The sequence below is a fragment of the Vidua macroura genome, chromosome 1, assembly GCF_024509145.1.
Source record: "Vidua macroura isolate BioBank_ID:100142 chromosome 1, ASM2450914v1, whole genome shotgun sequence".
Lineage (NCBI taxonomy): Eukaryota > Metazoa > Chordata > Aves > Passeriformes > Viduidae > Vidua > Vidua macroura.
Window position 1 is genome coordinate 120,210,027 of NC_071571.1, and position 16,847 is coordinate 120,226,873.

Below are 16,847 nucleotides of genomic sequence, written 5' to 3' on the forward strand. Positions count from 1 at the left end.
ACGTCACTGCTCATGTTAGTGCAGTTCTCTTGGACAGAGAAGAGCAGGGAAAGATTAGTCTTCATTGCAGTGCCAGGGACTGGTATCTCTTGAATTTCTGCTAACTCTGTTACTCCTCTTGGGTGCTTTCATTGTCATCGTATGTATAGTTTTTTCACTGTAGACTATCTACTCAGTGTTGTAGATAAAGACATAATTTGTGCAACCGTGTTATGAGATCAGGGACAACATGGCCAGTCCCTGTTCTTTCAGTTAACCAATATACTAATCTTCACTCTGCTTCCTTCCATGATTGTCTGTGCTTGACCAGCCCCATTTTTTTGCAACAGCCAGGGAATATGTTTTACTGACGACCTGTCATGTGATGTGGAATGGGAGTGATCACACTAGAAGTCCATTGCTTTTCCAGTGTATCCTCTCTCAGCTTTTGGCAAAGCATTTCACACTTCATCTGTAGTTTTGCTGTCTAATGCATCTTTGACTATGGGACAAAGAGATGCCATGTGTGTTTGTTTGGAGAGAGATGATGAGGGAAGCTGCTTCTGGAGTCCTACTGGTCCCCTGCTTGGGAAAGGTTCCTCGTATGAAGTAGACATCAGTAACCTTCCTCTTGCTCTAAGTCAGAAGCTTTCTTCACAGTTTGGGATTGATCTGTTCAGGTCTTCATGTAGCTGTAGGTTACTTGAGATGCACAATGGTATATTTTGTTTAATAAAACAGGATGTTTTAGAAAGTATTTTAGCAGAAAATAAATGTTCATTAATGAGAAATGTAAAAGCCCAGGGGCTTAATTATATTTACAGTTTGAATGGGAACATATCTGGATAAATTCTTTGGATAGTCATATACAAAGAACAGTTCTGGAATGGGAACAGTTCATGGATATTATATAGAGAAGTTTCTGAAAACTGAAGTGATAAGCTTGAATTATGTGCTAGGCGCCTTAGTATATTAATGTTTTAAATGGAAGAAAACCATCAACATAGTATTCCACAGGAAAAAAAAAGTTATTTTGCAGTTCTATTGTCTTAAATGCGTATTTAAGACTCTTTTGAGAGGTGCATTATTGAAGTCAATCTAAGCGCTATTTGAACATAGAGACTGTAGAAGAGAACTAAATAAATACACATCTGAAACAGACATTGTGATTGTTCTTTGAAATTTTTAGTAGCACGTATTCCAAGTCTGACTCAGCTTTGAAGGTAATTAAATTAATTACTTAATAGCGGTAGTGGTTAATATGCAAAATATAATGTGTTATGAACTTTTTTTGTTAAGTAGGACATCTATTAATAATTTTGAAGAAAATGTGAAATTTTATTTACCCTAATAGACTTTGTGTTGTTTTGTATGTCCTGAAAACTCACTGCATGTAGTACTTTAATCAAAAGCATATGGTAGTCCTTATGAATGAATAGAAGAATGGGGATTTTGCTCCTAGAGGGCTAAGAGTAATTGTATGGGATTTTGCTGTTAGAGTAATTGTATGGTAATAAAGTCATGGGTTTGTTTTTTCTTCTTGATCAGTATGTCCTGACACAAACGCAAAGTCAAACCTTTAAGGACAGTGCACTGCAGAGCCTCTGGGGTCAGCAGTAACTTAGGAAAAGTATGCAGGGAGGTCAGAGATCAGTTTAGGGGCCCATTTATCAAGGGAATGAGCATGGCGGGCTCCCTCACGGTTGGTTCATGAGTTGATTTAGAAACCAGGAGTGAAAGCGGCAGGATGGAAAGCGCAGCTGAGATCTCTCAAGCAGTGCATTGATGGCACTGAATGCCTTTCTGGGTCATGGTTGTTTCACCAGTGAAGAGCTGGTTCCCCAGTCCCCCCAGCAAAGGGAAGGGCGAAGGCCCCAGCTGGGGGGGAGGAGGAGCAGGGCATGTGGCTCACGCCGCTTCATTCACAAGCACAAGGATGGCAGAGGGCCCAGACTTTTCATAGAAGTCCTGCACAGCAGCTTTCAGTCTAAATTCATGCCACTGATTAGATGCAAAGTTTCTTTTCATTCATAGCAGCCAATTCGTTCCAGCGAGCAGAGAAACATAACATAAAGTATAGAAAACACAGCCAGTGGTTGCCAATTTCTAGGCAGACTAAAACCTTTTTGCTGTAGCTGAAGTATGCTTATCATGTAGATTTCCCTCATCATGACTTGTTTGCAAAGCTAAACACAATAGCAGAGTGGGCTCTAGTAAGCATTTGGTATGCTTTGAAACTTTGCTGCCTAGCTAATTAACGTGATTTCAGTTTGAAGTATGGGCTGTGTGGCTGTTGTTTCTGTAAAGAAAAAACTGTGCAAGGTTTAGAATAAAGCTATAATGATCGGCGTGACTGTAATCAGCTTTTTGTCAAGGTTTTCTTAACCTTGAAAACTATCCATACCTGTTTTCACATGTAACATTTTTGTGTCCATCTCTAATTAGAACTGTGAAATTTTTAATTTGTGGGCTGGCTGGTTTCTCCCACTCTGAATTATGTTAATTACTGAAAACTTAATTGGAAGACAACTGTTTCCGGTAAGGAGAGAGTTCTGTTGGTAGTTGAAAATATTACAGAAGGCCTTCCCACTTTCTAGCTATTAATGCTACAAAGATGAAAGTAGTCTGTATGACTTAGAAAATGAATTTGCTTACCAGATCTTTATATATGTGGAGCAAATAATCCTCTCCTGTACTCTCATTGCCTTGCTGGGATTGAATAGGTTTTGTAGAGGTAGGAAAGTGAGCAGATTTTTTCTCTACTTAGATGTGTAAGTCTCTTTTGAAATGCTGCTCTTCTCTAGTATTGTGGCTTGTTTTGCATGATCACAGTGATGTATACAGTCAAATGCTGGGTTAATTTAGGTCTCAGTAATTTTGTAAAATGAAATTAAAGCCACAAAAGATTCATTTTTATCTTCTGAGCCTGACATCCCACTGGCTGGTAGGTAAAGGGTCCCAAAAGTTCTTCCAAACTGCAGTTGGAAACATTCAAGGGGGTGACATAGTTATGGTTTCAGTGCATGAGAAAAAATGAAGTATTTCAAGGAATTAAAGATGATGATGAATTAGAAGAAAAGATCTTAGTGATCTAAATTCATAGGATGAGCTAAGTACTGAGGTACTAGGTCTGACCAGAATAAAAGGGTGTTTGTTTATTATTGCTGTCTGAGGACATTCTTCTTCCCCTCTGTTGCACTAAGCTGTCTGCAGTTTCTTATGACGCTTAAAAATGGAAACAAGCCTTCATAATTAAAATATTTGTGTAGCTGTTTTGTTTAGTCCTTGAAGATACTCAACTGTATTAAAGCACAATTAAGAGGTGGTATTTAAATTATTTGCAACCAATAGAAAAGATACTTAGGAAAGAAGACCCCAAAAAGTGTATGAAAACAAAGCAGTGCTTACGACAGTGCCCTGAGCCATGATGATTAGAGTATTATTTTTTGTGGTTTTTCAAGTGGTAAGAAGTGTTCTCATTGTTAGTGGAACCTAATTAAAAATAATTATGCTCTGGCATTTTCCTTTCTAATACAATTTGGGCTGTAGTGGTTCTCCATTCTCTCCCTTAAAGTTCAGGAGGGTTTTTATTTGAGTTTAGGAGGATTTTTTTTTTTTAGGTTTGTTGTTTTTTTTTTTTTTTTCCCCAGGTGCGATGCATTAAAGTTGTCTCAAACATATTAATACCTTTGAAATGCAATGTGTTGCGCCTCATATGCCATGAGTCTTGAATTGAACGTCAGAGATTTTTGGAACCATGTACATTAATTTATGAAGCTCAATGTGATAGTAAAATTACCTGAATTTTTTTGTTCCCACAAAATCCAACAGCATTTACAGAATTTCACCACTTTTTTTCATTTTCAAAAAATTAGGCTCTGTATATCCAGAATTGTTCGGGGATCTTTTTTATATTTCTTCATTGAAAAATTATTTATTTTCTTTGTTTCATTGCTATATGGTTTGATAGTTATAAATGTAAAGTAAAAGACAAATTCAGATGCAACATTGTTTTTTCTCTTGATGCTTCAAAAAGTTGTAACTCCTTGCAGTACTACATGGACTACCTAGTTTTGTACCTATAGGTTTGGGAACAAAATTTTCTAGTTTCATATTTTTGAAATTTTTCAACCTCTTAAACTCTTTTTCAATGTACCACCCAAGAATTTGAGAGAAAGAATATATTGCTTTTTATTGATGATGACACAATTTCATTAAAGGAATATTTTAATTCCCCAAACTTAGTTTCATTGCTTTTGAATGAAGCCTTGGGTTTTTTAAGATGGTCCAGAAAGTCTGAAGACTATGTCTTTAAAATTCAGTGTGATTTAGAGATAAGACCCATGTGTGTCAGGCATTGCCAACAGACAGACTTTCAGGTGTATGTGTCTTATCCAAAGAAAGCTGTTAACAAATGTCTCCAGCACAGAATTCCTGTGCTCTGCAGGTAATGAGGAATGCTGTCTGTTCTTGATCATCATGGTCTTCACAAGCACCAAACCTTAGAGGGCTGGGATACAGTTCATGCTACAGTAAAGGAAGGAAGTCTAAATCTATGCTTAAACTTAATGTCTTTGAAATTTGGTCCATAGACAGATTATTAGCATTTTTAAGTATGTATTTCCTCTCCTAACCTTTCTGTAATTTCTCTTAGTCTTGTTGACTAAAAGCACACTTAAATATATTGCTCAGTGGGTAAATCCCTTCACATAGTTCATTAAATTGAGTGATTTGATTACTGATAGAACCCGTTTCTAGGAATGCAATATATTTCTAACTCTGAAATATCTGGTTTGTATGTGCTTACTAATTAAAAATGAACTGTAGGTATTGCAGATGATGGTGACCTTAGGATTTAAGGTGTTTACATAATAGATATTGATAAAAATGCTCTTTGAACAAATCTGCTACAAATTGTCTTGGTTCTGAGGTGGTAATAATTTATAATGATTTTTCTTCTTTAGCTTGCAAGGGAGCATAAAATTATTTTTTATAAGGAAAGTAATGGCAATTTCTCTTACTGATCTTATAAGCAAGCAACAGTAATATACCTTCAACTCCTTCATTTGCTATACCAATCCCCCTTCACACACACACACACAATTATATACATATATATGTGTGTATGTATCTCTTGGCAGCAGTATCTTCCTGTGTCAACCTGTGAGTTCTCCTGCAAAGGAGTCTTTGTGAGATAATACCATCTAGCAAGGGATCCTATTATTATCAGAAGGAAGTAGGAACTATTAGTACTTGAGAATATATTAACAAATGGTATAAAAAGTCAAAGATAGGCATTTCTTGAGAAAACAAACACAGCTTCAGATTTGAGAGATCATCTGTTGAAGGGATTGGTGTATGCAGGTCAAATCTTCCGTGAAGCAGATTGAGAGAATTCTCAAATACTGGCTCTTTATAGGACAGATGAGGATTGTAGTCATCATTTTACATTGCTCTTAGAAATACAGCTCTGTACTGGTTAAGAAGGTCATAGAAAGCAAGTTCTTACTTGTGAAGAAATCTCATTTCATGCCTACTGACGTTTTAAAAGTGAAATAAAAAAGAAGATACAAGCAGTAATAATCCACTATAGAATTCCCCTGATTTTTATATAAATCATGTGTCTGAACTGATGCTCTCTGGATGTGATCATAGAGCTGCTGTGAGTGGTCATTTCAAGCCTAAACTAATTTTTTTCTCATTTCTCTATTGTAGAAAAAGGCAAATGATAAATCTTCCCATTGCAAAGGCAGCTCTTTCCTGTATGTTCTGACCTGGGGAGTTGTTTGTAGGATGAATAGATGTACTCTGTTCTGGATTTTTAACTGTCTTGAAGAAAACCTTCATATCCTCAATTTCATTTGCTTTTGCAATAGATGATATTTTTCCTGGGGACTTTGAGTGAATTGTTCTTAGAAAGACAGTAAGATTCAGAAGTACTCTCAAAATGGCTTCTCACAGTTATTATCACCAAAAAGTTTTATTTCACAGCCTTATTGATCCTTAATTCTTGAGACTGGCAATGCATGGAGAAAAACGGAAGGACATTACATATCTTGTTAGATCAATGTGCTTTTCTCAGGAAGAATTTCTTCACTAAAGGGATGTTTAAGTATTGAAATGTGTTGCCCAGGTGAATGCTGGAGTCACCATTCCAGGAAGTGTTCAAGAGACAGCTGGATGTGGCAGTTAGTGGTGTGGTTAATTGACATGGTGATGTTTACTCAAAGGTTGGACTCGATGACCTGGGAGATCTTTTCCAAACTTTATGATTCCATGAGCCTGTGTTGTAACTGGGAGAAAATTATTACCATGGTTATTTTTTTTTTTTAGATTTACAGAGCATCTCTTTCTGCTATGTGATATGCTAAACGTAACCCAGAATGGTCTGGTGTCTATAGGATTGTGATCTGTAAATTTAGGAATGGCCTACCATTCTAGCCAGTGCTCCCGCTGTTCTGTGGAAGCAGTTAATTGGTACTGTGATACAGGTTCATGAGTCTGACCTATTTTTTATTGTAAATTTGTAGTAGTTATTAAACAAAAAAAAAAGGAAACACATGATATTTCCAAGTTAATAGAATGACATAATTGCATAATGACATAAGAATTGCCATATCTCAAAACCTTGCTTAATGATCACTTATTTTCTAAAGCAAAAGCGTCATATAAAATTCTCTTCAAAGCTTCACAGAAGTATCTATGAGAAATGTGTGATACTTCATCTTTTGTGTATTTCATGCAATTTAAAGGAAAAAAATTACATTTGGTAAGAAGTAGACTGGCAAGTTCTGCAGTTCAGACTTGTTGCAAATTTTGTAAAAGAAAATACATACAAGTAACTTAATCCTGATGCATGAATTAACTAATTTCCATAATGGGCTTTTTCCTGCACCAAATGCAGGCACACTGAAACAGAAATGTAAAAAGAAGGTTTCCAAGTTGTATGCTTCTGAAAAACTTGGGCACTAAAGGAAATTCAACTGTGCATGGGTTTTAAAAGAGTTCGCTAAAAATTATTCATGTAGGATAGTTAAGAGTGCTGTCAAGTTTCTAGCCCCAAGTAAATTCTTGCATTGTGGACATTATGATGATTTTCTTCCATTTACATAAGTGATAATACTAATAGTTATCATATGGTTTTTGCTTTTTCATTTTTCCTGCAGGAGGGGAAACCATGTGCAGTTGATGTTTTCTTCAGGAAGGGTTTGGGTTTTTTTTGTTTTTTTTGTTTTTTTTTTTTTTTTTTTTTTTTTTGTTTTTTTTTTTTTGTTTTTTTTTTTTTTTTTTTTTGTTTTTTTTTTTGTTTATTTTGTTTTGTTGTTTTGTTTAAATAATCTTTTTGCTTTGTTTTTTTAAGGCATGACAAAATTAAAGAATGGGCTCTGCACTTGAGGCGGAAGGTAGCCGAGACAGCAATGTGCCTTATTTCCTGCAAGAACATCAGGAAATGCTTGTACAACCACTGACTATGCACTAATATTTTTTGTTTGTTTGTTATGTTTTGGCTTTTTTTAAAAATATGAATTTTTAAGGTCATTACTTGCAGAGAGCTGTGTGGAGCTTAGGGAGCAGAAATGTCCAATGTAACCATTGCACTGAAGTTTAACAATCTGTTACAGCATCAAGGCCCTGTCTGTGTGATTTTGTAAAGCCATATGAAATTCTGTAGAGAAGGTGAATACATGTGATGTTTCCAGTTTATTTCGCTGCAAATCTGTGTCTGTGTTCTGCACAGTCTGGAATTATTAGGCACCAAGGGCTTCATACCAGTGTATATTTACCTTTTTGTGAGTCTGTTACAGGAATATGGGCCTTAATAAGTATTCCAGATGAACATAAGCCCACATAAGTGGATTTGATGATTTTGTGGCTTTAGTCCTCTCAGTTTTGATTCCCCTTCATGGAAAATTAAGCCTTTTAATTGTGTCTTTGCAGAAGAACCCACTTTTCTTTGCAAAGAAAGCCAGTTGATTTTACATATACAGTTGTGCCTTTTCCACAAATGTGTGGTAGCACCCTCTTTTCACGTCTAGCTTCTACAGATACAATATGTAGAAAAAGTTACTGAATGTCACAAAGAAGTTGTGGAAGCTCATTGTGTTGTTACTAATGTGCCTCAGTACGCCTGGATGAGAGGCGTATTTATTGGTCTGCAGTTACTCAGAAGCTGATGGTTTTTGCACTCGTATTGCCGATAAACCTAAAAAAAGCAAATCCCAAAACAAACAAAAACTACATTCCCCCCCACCACCCCCTTTCCCAACAACCAAAAAAAGGAGGGGCAAGCAGAAACCAGGAAAAGCACCATCTAAAGTTTAGCCCTCTGGGGCTTTGCACATGCTTCTAAAAGCATGGCTTGGAAGCCTTAAATGATTTAAGGATTGCTTTTTCTTTTTCCCATGACTTGGTATTTTACTTTTAAGATGTAACCTGGAAAATCTATAAAATTTAATCTGGATCTCTACATTGTTTTCAAACTGCAAACATAATTGACTAATGCGTAAAAGGCGATAGAAATACTACTTCCCCGACATTGTGTCACAAACATTGGGTGTGTTCTAGTGTGCCCTTGACATTGTTTCAGCCAGGAGTGTTAGCTACCAGCCTCTTGCTTTTGAGGTCTCTGACCTAAAGCCTCTTTGAGAGGAGTGTTCTTGTTCTTCTAACATGGATAAAAGGGGTTGAGTTCCTGCCTGCATCAGCACATCCTTATTGTTCTGGCTGCTTTCTCCAGGTCTTTTTTTTTTTTTTTTTTTTTTTTCTTTTAACCCTGTGAGTGAAATCAAGCGGAACATTTGTCAGGGTTTTGTTTTTATACAGTGTAGAAGAAAGTGTTGGACCTTGAAAGTTTATACAGTCTAATTGTTTTGATGGGGGGGAAAAGGTAGGAACATGCTAGTTAGATTAATATACTCTACTGAGGGTTACTCTATTTCCAGAATACTACACTAAATTATACGGAAAAAGCTGTGCTTTGTGCATCCCAAATATCTAATTAACCAGAAATTTTATGAGCTTTGGAGACTCGAATCTGATATCTTTAGCATACAGTCCTATGGATAAGGAAAAAGAGTAAAATATTGATGCTGGATTTTGCCTTGCAAACTTGGCTGACAGTTCACATTTGAAGAGTATATTTCAGTAAGAGAGTCTATCATTTCTAGAAGTGAATTACCAGTATACCAAATTAGCAAAGCAGCTTGATCATGAAGTTCAAACCCAGTAAGAACCCAGTCAGGTACTTGGAATCATGTAAAGAAAATTTAAAATATGTTCTAAAATTATCATAGCCATTTAAACCAAATTCCAAAAAAGCATTACTGTTCTGTTCATTTGTGACAGAGTGTCAATATTCTTACAAAATCTAGTACTGACACTTTTTGTTTACAATAGTCTGATGGAACATCATACAGATAACATACTTGAAATGGCTAACATGACATTTATTGAAAATATGTGGCTGAATTCAGTCATTTTCACTTGAGGTTCATCTGATAGCATGAGATCTACAGAAGCAGGACTGAACCATGCAGATGAATATGTAATTTGTTAGGAAGGCCAAAAAAGGACACAAACCTTTTATATACAATGGTGACAGTGCTAGAAAATCAAAAACCTGGAACAAAATACCCTCCTAGTTATGCATCAGTTAAATCATAGCCTTTCTAGTTTTTCCTATAGGGCCTCCTCATTTGAAACAGTGCATTTGTAATCCATATAATCTGACATTCTAGCCTCCATATAGGTTAGGTTTAGCCAGTGAGAAAATATTCCACTTTGCATATTTTGGTATTTTGGGTTTTGTAAGAGAGGGTATTATACTAATGTCCCATCTGTAGGCATTTCCCCTGCCTCCTTGTACTATTTACTTCTTTGGAAGGTTTATTCAAACTGATTGATGAAGAAGTCTTTATGTGTTGTATAAGGGAATTCTAAAGAAAGTGCTTAATTATTATTATTTTTTAGACTTAAATATCTCACTAAGTAGGAAGTCTGCTCTGGGCTTCTGAAGTCTTTGTTGTTGTGACCCAGGTATTTGTCTTTCTTGGAAGTTCCAGGTCACTTTTAAATTGCTAGAAGTCCTGTTGTTATTTTGTAGTTAAAGAGTGTTGATTTTATTTAACATGGTAGTGGATCTGATAACAGTCAATGTATTTGGCTCTTTATCAGCTCCTATGAATGTGCAGACTGCTGACAGAGCCCTTTACTGTGGTAATCCTGTATTCATACACACAGTGAAAAGTCAGCTTTAGCAACATCTGATTTGATTTATTCATAAAGTGGTCAATAAACAAAATTTTTTGCAGGATAAACATTGAAAAGACCGTTATCAGTTTGCAAAGTCAATTTTTTGCCAAAAATCAGTGACTAGGCATGCAGTTCCTTGCTGAGAGCAGGACTTGCTTCATGGAAATAAGGCAAAAGCAGACATGTAGGTCCTCCTGCCTATCAAAGCTGTTGCAGCACTCGCTCCAAACAGACACAAACAGTAAAGCTGCGGATGTTTTCCTGTGGTCAGAAATTAATCCATTGGCGTTCATGGGGATTGAAAAGCACATATATAGTCTAAACATAGGAGCTGGAAGGATTGTGTCTACTTGGCTTGTCTCTCGTGCTCAGGAATTTCAAAAACTAGCCACATCAGACCTTTGGGCAGATTTTACAGCACTGGAAATTTTGAGACCGAATAACCTAAAGGAACTGCTGATAAGTTTTCTTCTGGAGATCACAGGACTTTTCACATGAACATTGAACCCACTGGTTCAGTACTGCCGTCAAGCTCATTCAGACTCAATTTATCAGAATTACAAAATTCTACTGCCTAATCTAAAAAAAGTTTTAAATAGCCCATAGCTCAGCAAGCTCACAGACTATGAATTACCAGGAGCAGCCTTATGTAATGACTTCCCACTGAGTACAGAAGAGGTTTGGGACCTCAGGAGGACAAATCTGCCTGTCCTCTACTATATTGTATCATCCCTTGGAAAAACAGTAGTCTGGTTTGTTCCTAAAAAGGAGGCTGTGGGACACAAGATGTGAACTTTAAGAGTTAGACCTAGATCATGGAATTCTCGTTCTTTCAGACATAAGAGCAAAACTTTACCTCAGTTCCTACATGAACAAAGAAATTAACAGAACAGAGCAAATGCAATAAGCAATCAGGTCTTTTATTTTTCTCCTTTGCTGTGAGGGAAAGGAAAGCACACATTTAATTCCAATGAGTGCTGAACACTTCAGGAAGAAGGGAGATTTGTTTTATTATTTGTTCTCATAAAATTCCCTGGTATGATAGTCTGAGGTGACCATGTAAGAATCTGATTGGGAAGGAGCAGGAGGTTCATGTCTGTTGACAATTTTGCTTGTTCCTTGGTCTGAGAAATTTCCAGATCTTTGCATTCTGCTTAAATGAAGAATGTTAAGTAGCTTTGGAATAGCTGCCAGACTGACAACACTACACTGAGACTTGTGAAAGGTATATTCAGAAACATTCTGTTTTCATAGTATACCGTAATCCAGAATTTTGCTGCGGAAATTTTTCATGTGCAGAAGAAATTTGACAAAAAGAGACACTGCAGTTCTAATATACTTATACATTTGCTGAAAGGGAGCATGTTATGAAATCTTTTCAAATTCATGTCCAGTTTGGGAAATGAAAATAAAAATACAGACTATTGTGGGGTATTTAGAGAATGACTAAGTCCTGCTTCCTTGAACATAGTTTGTTGCACAGGTAGGTATTTGAATAAAGCCATGCCATTCACTTTTAGCCATTTACATGCAGGCTATGTGACAGACAGGGTATGTATTTCTAGTTGACTTCTAAGTCTGATCTTGCTGCTGATCTGATCCTTTTCATGCCTTAGCTTCTGAAAAAGGCCAATGGCTAAGACCCCTTTCTGTTTAAAAGTACACCAAAACTTTATAATACAACATGACCAGGAAAACCTCTTTGGCCATTAAATCCTTCAAATACTCCTTGCACTGGCCTCACAAAATGTGTCGATGTATTGAGGTCCTAAGGCATAGCTTAGCTAAGAGCAGCTCTTTCTTCACTGGGGATTTGGTTTCAGTTTGGCCCACCTTTTCTGCACATGGAGACTTACTTTTTAATTTTTTTTTTTTAATTTTCTGTCAGGCTTATTTATTTGAGCATGATCTGGTTGCTCTAAATCTTGCCTACTTCCATGCACTTACTCTTGTCCAGAAGGACACAGTCATGTTGAGGCCTCCACCCACCTTTGTTCCTTAGGTGAACTCTGATTTTTAAAAATAGACAGGAAATTGTGCTCTTTTCCTTTGGTTTATTTCTTTGAATGACAGTGAAAAAGAAACGTCCTTGCTGTCTGAAAGGATAGTTGAAAAACAATATCTGGATGTCAGCCATCCTTTTGGAAAATGAGACGAGCTTTATGGTGCTTTCAGAAGGGATCCTGTGACCCGTGTTCCTCCTTGGAACTTTTTGCATCTGGAAGTTTCCACCCTCAGGTGGGACAGTTCTCTGCTCTAAGGCCTTGTCATAATGTCTTTAACACTGACTGAAGGCACCTCTAGAAGGCTTTTCTGTTGCAATGGTTGTTGTATTTCTGTTTTATATGGATACCTATCCACTCAGGGATCAAAAGGGTTCTGTGCAATATTTTCATGTTATCAAACTTCTGTTCACTCATATTAGTCCTGGATGCTGAGTTTTGTTACACAGAGAGTAAAATGTGAAGTGTGCTTACTGTGCTTTGTAGATAATGGCAGAGACTGCAAAGGAGAAGAGGAAATGTTCCCTAATACCAAACTAGTTTTTGTCTCATGCTAATGTTTGAACTCATGTTGTTCAGCTGATTTATCAATTAGAAAAGAGAGTGCAATTTTCTTTGACTATTGTATTTCAAAAGTTGTTACTATGACATGGTCATTGAGAGAGGGCTTATAAAATCATGGGTAAGATTTACGTTTTTCTGTTGTTTTGTGTGATAGATACAACCCCACTATTCCAGACTTAAAAGAGATTTTTAAAAACAACACTTAGGTTACCGGAAAATATCAGTTATGTAGTGAGCAGTATCCCATGTTGGTCATCAATGAGTTATTATTGTCACAGAAATGATAGTGACAATATTAGTGCTGACACTGTATTTTGGGTTTATGCTCTTCTACACATTTGCTGCTGGCAATTCTGGTGAAGTAGAGTATTAATGGAAAGGAAATTCCATAAAAATGATGCTAAAAATAGGATTAAAATATATCATAACATCCGACAAATGGTGGTCTTTTTGTAAACATTAAATCTTCTTGTTTGTTGGGCCCACAGTGATTTTCTCTTTAAATGAAAATGTATCAAACTAACATCCTGTTACCTAAATGTTTGCACTGGCTTTGGTCGGTAAATGCCCAGTATGTTTAGGATACCTTTTGACATATGTTTTTGTTACCCCTCTCTAGACAAATGAGCCACAGCTTTGCTCTTTCCCTCAGATCTGATGGAAGGTAGGGAGCTCTTTCTGCCCTATAACATAAAATATATGGGCTGGGTAAGTGTTTGGAGTATAGGCAGTGAGGTTCCAGTGCTTTCGCCTGATTTGGGGGACATGAGTGGAAGGAACAGGAACATGGTATCCAAACAAAACAAGCCAAATTATAGTCAGCAAACAGGATGATAAATTTCCTGGAAGCTTTTAGTTTATTGCTTAAGTTGATGTAATGATAAGTTCAGTTTGTGCATTTTTTCGAGCTCTTCTTTTTAACAAGAGCAATGAATTCAAGAGTGCATAGTTCTGCTTCACCATTTAGTTGCTGGAATTTATTTTCTAACAAACATAGCTGTTTGTTTTAGCTGTATATTTTATTATTTTAGTTAGTTGCAGTCTGTAGCAAACTTGAGAAGTCAAGACTAGAACTTAGTTCCATAATTCAGTCAAAGATATTTTAAGGATGTGGGCTGCTGCTGCTATGTAATTGGCCATACTATTTTAGGACAGAAGGTTAAGGTCAAATCTCTTGTGAATGATGGTTTTGTTTATCTATAGAGATAGCATCCATTCTGTAAATTATTGCACTGCAATCTTCACAGTAGAAGATGATAGAAAAATATTTTGAAATTAAACTCTGTTTTTTTCTAAAAAAAAAAAAAGCCTGTGGAAAGTTTCTAACTGTGGATTTGGCAACCTCCCTCTCTTCTTATCCCAGTTTCTTTCACATGTTGCTGGAAAAAAAAAAAGTTCAGCAATTAGTAATTTTTAACAGGCAGTTTGAAGAAAATGAGATAAAGCCTGAAAGACTAAGCAAGCTGCTTTTCTTTCGTCTTCCTTCTGACAGAATTAGTTAGTGTAGTGTCTGCTTCATTTGTATATGTGAAGTATTAGTTACTCTTCTGGGCTTGCATTTCATAATTTAAGGTGAACCCATCTTCCTGCAATTTTTTCTTCCTTAATTTTTGATATAATTATGAAAACTGAACACCTGGAATAGTGTTAATAAAAAGAGCATCTTGCCCGGACCTCACTGCTTGCTTGCCTCCCTCTCATTCCTACATGCAGGATCTAAGGGAAGAAGGAAGGTGAAGGTGTTTCTGTCAGGATGATGTAGAGACTGAAGACTTTCAAACTTGATCTTGATATCAGGTCTCTTCTTAAAGCTATTCCATAGCTGTGGATCTGCTCCTGAAGCTATTTTATCTTCATTCCCAAGCCGTCTCTACCAATACATTCAGGTAGTCCCACGGCTTGGATGAGTTGTGCCATCCATAACCTGTACCACCCATAACCTGTTCCTTAAAAGGATAAGTCAGGCTTCTGAGTGGAGAAGCAACACCTTGTAGTCCAGAAATGAGACTGTGATCACAGTAGCTTTTATTATCGCCCAACAGATGAGCCTCTGCATGGCTCAGTGTGCAAGTGCAATGCCTTTGGCTGGTCCATTTGGCAAATTATAGTAGTCTATTATGGAAACAAGGAAAACCTGCAGAGGCGTCATTTCCTCATCCAGAGGAAGCATGGACTGCAGGATCCAGAACTATTGAAGATGCTGGAAAACAATATTTGATATTTATTTATGGTTTCTTGATTTCCTGGTCCCACTAACACCATTGTTCCCTTGTGTTGTTCTTAGAAATCTGGTATCTGGAGCTTTGAATGGTTTAGACAATTCTTTTTTTTTTACTTTGGAGAATGGGAACTGAAAGGATGTTGCTCACAGCAAATTAATGCATGAAGTAAAAAATACAAATTAAAAAAAGTTCAATTTCCTTATGTAACCTTATGTAGACAGACTTAGTGAGAACTTCTGTCTGTGGAATCAACGTGGGTGTTTTGGTAAGCAGCAGTGTGTCCTGGTATGAGTAGTATTCAGTGCTGTCAAACTCTGGTTGAGTATTTACAGATTGCATCTGCCACCAGTGTGTTCTGTTTGTACTTGTCTGCAGTTATGGTGGAAGTCGTCTGGTGAGGAGGGTGGTTTGCTTGATGCTGTGACTACTGAATATTCTCATTTTAATTTAAATAGTGGCCCTTCAGACTGTTCCCATCGACTGACTGAGTGTGACAGTCTATTTTCACAGGTTCAATATCTAAAAAAATTCCCTACTTCTCTCTGCTTGAACCAGAGGATGGTTTAAAACTTTTGATTACAGCCTAAAAGAATGATGCTCTTATTTCAGGAAAAGTTAATAATAAACTGTGTCATCTTAGGGTCCCAATATTTGAACAAAAATTTCATTAAGAAGGCAAAGCAAATGATATTGCAATCAGGTTTTGTTTTCTGTTTCCCTATAAAAATGATTGAAAAGGGCAAGAACAGCCATGCAGTCTGTGTTCCTGAGGAACACATGCTTCACAGACAGGGCACTGTGTTGTGCAATTATGCTGGGAACCCATCAAAGCCAAAGACAGGCCATAAACCTACATAAGACAAAAAAACGAGCCTGTGCTTGAATAGCAAAAGGAGAAAAGAAAGGACCATTGAGAGAAGGATAGTCTGTGAATGAGCAAGGAGTTATTTCTCCCTAGCATTCATGTACAATCCTGGTCCATATTCCTTGAAATTAGGAATTTATTTGACAGTAAGACAATCCAGCTAATGTGGATAAATTCAAATGGTGTGGCTTTACACCTACAGCTCTATTTTGGATGTTAAGATGCTCCATTTTGTTTTCTAAAATCATGTACTCAGTGATCATTGTATCCTTCAAGATATGAAAACTCTTTGATGGATGTAAATGGTGATTAACATGTAAATATCCTGTGATATAATGTGCAGCAGATGTGTAGATGTGTAGACATTTGCTTTATGTATAGTATAAAGGAAAAAGAGAGCTATTTTTTAATCATCTACTCTTTTTAATAGTTATCAAACCAATAAAGAAATAAAATATGAACTATTATTAGAATTTGCACAGTTGAAGTATCCTATGAATCAAATACAGTCTAAAAAAATATTATTAATTATTGCTTTTTCATGGAAATTGGTTCAAAACCATATAGGCAGATGGAAATTCATGAGACCAGCTCAGGGTAGGGAATAGAGACCTATAACAATTTTTTGTTTGTATGAAGCTGTGTGTAAAATAATAAAATTTTTTACATTATTGTATTCTTTTTGTAATGTAGTTAAGACAACTAACATTTGCATCTGTTTTTCAGAAACCAGTAGTTTTCTCCTTTATTTATTTTATTATTTGTATAATAAATAAAAGATCTGGTTCAAATTGAAAACCATTAAATACTTATACTACAGCATTAATTAAATGATGGTTGCATGAACTGAGGCATTGTTGCATATGAGTCTATGCAAATGTGGACCTGTTTAAATGGCAAGTAATAGGAATTATCTAAGACATGTTGTAGGGAAGTGTTCTGATTACTACTGATTGGGAAAGA

General features: G+C 36.4%; 1 protein-coding gene across 1 annotated transcript in view; it reads left to right on the plus strand.

Moving 5' to 3' along the window:
- The first annotated feature begins 8,662 nt into the window (after positions 1-8,662).
- The window catches only part of PREX2 (phosphatidylinositol-3,4,5-trisphosphate dependent Rac exchange factor 2), a 144,977-nt gene continuing 136,792 nt past the window's right edge, over positions 8,663-16,847 (plus strand). The window contains exon 1 of the mRNA XM_053986522.1: positions 8,663-8,716. The gene's annotated coding sequence lies outside the window, so the exon portion shown is untranslated. The remainder of the gene's footprint in view (positions 8,717-16,847) is intronic.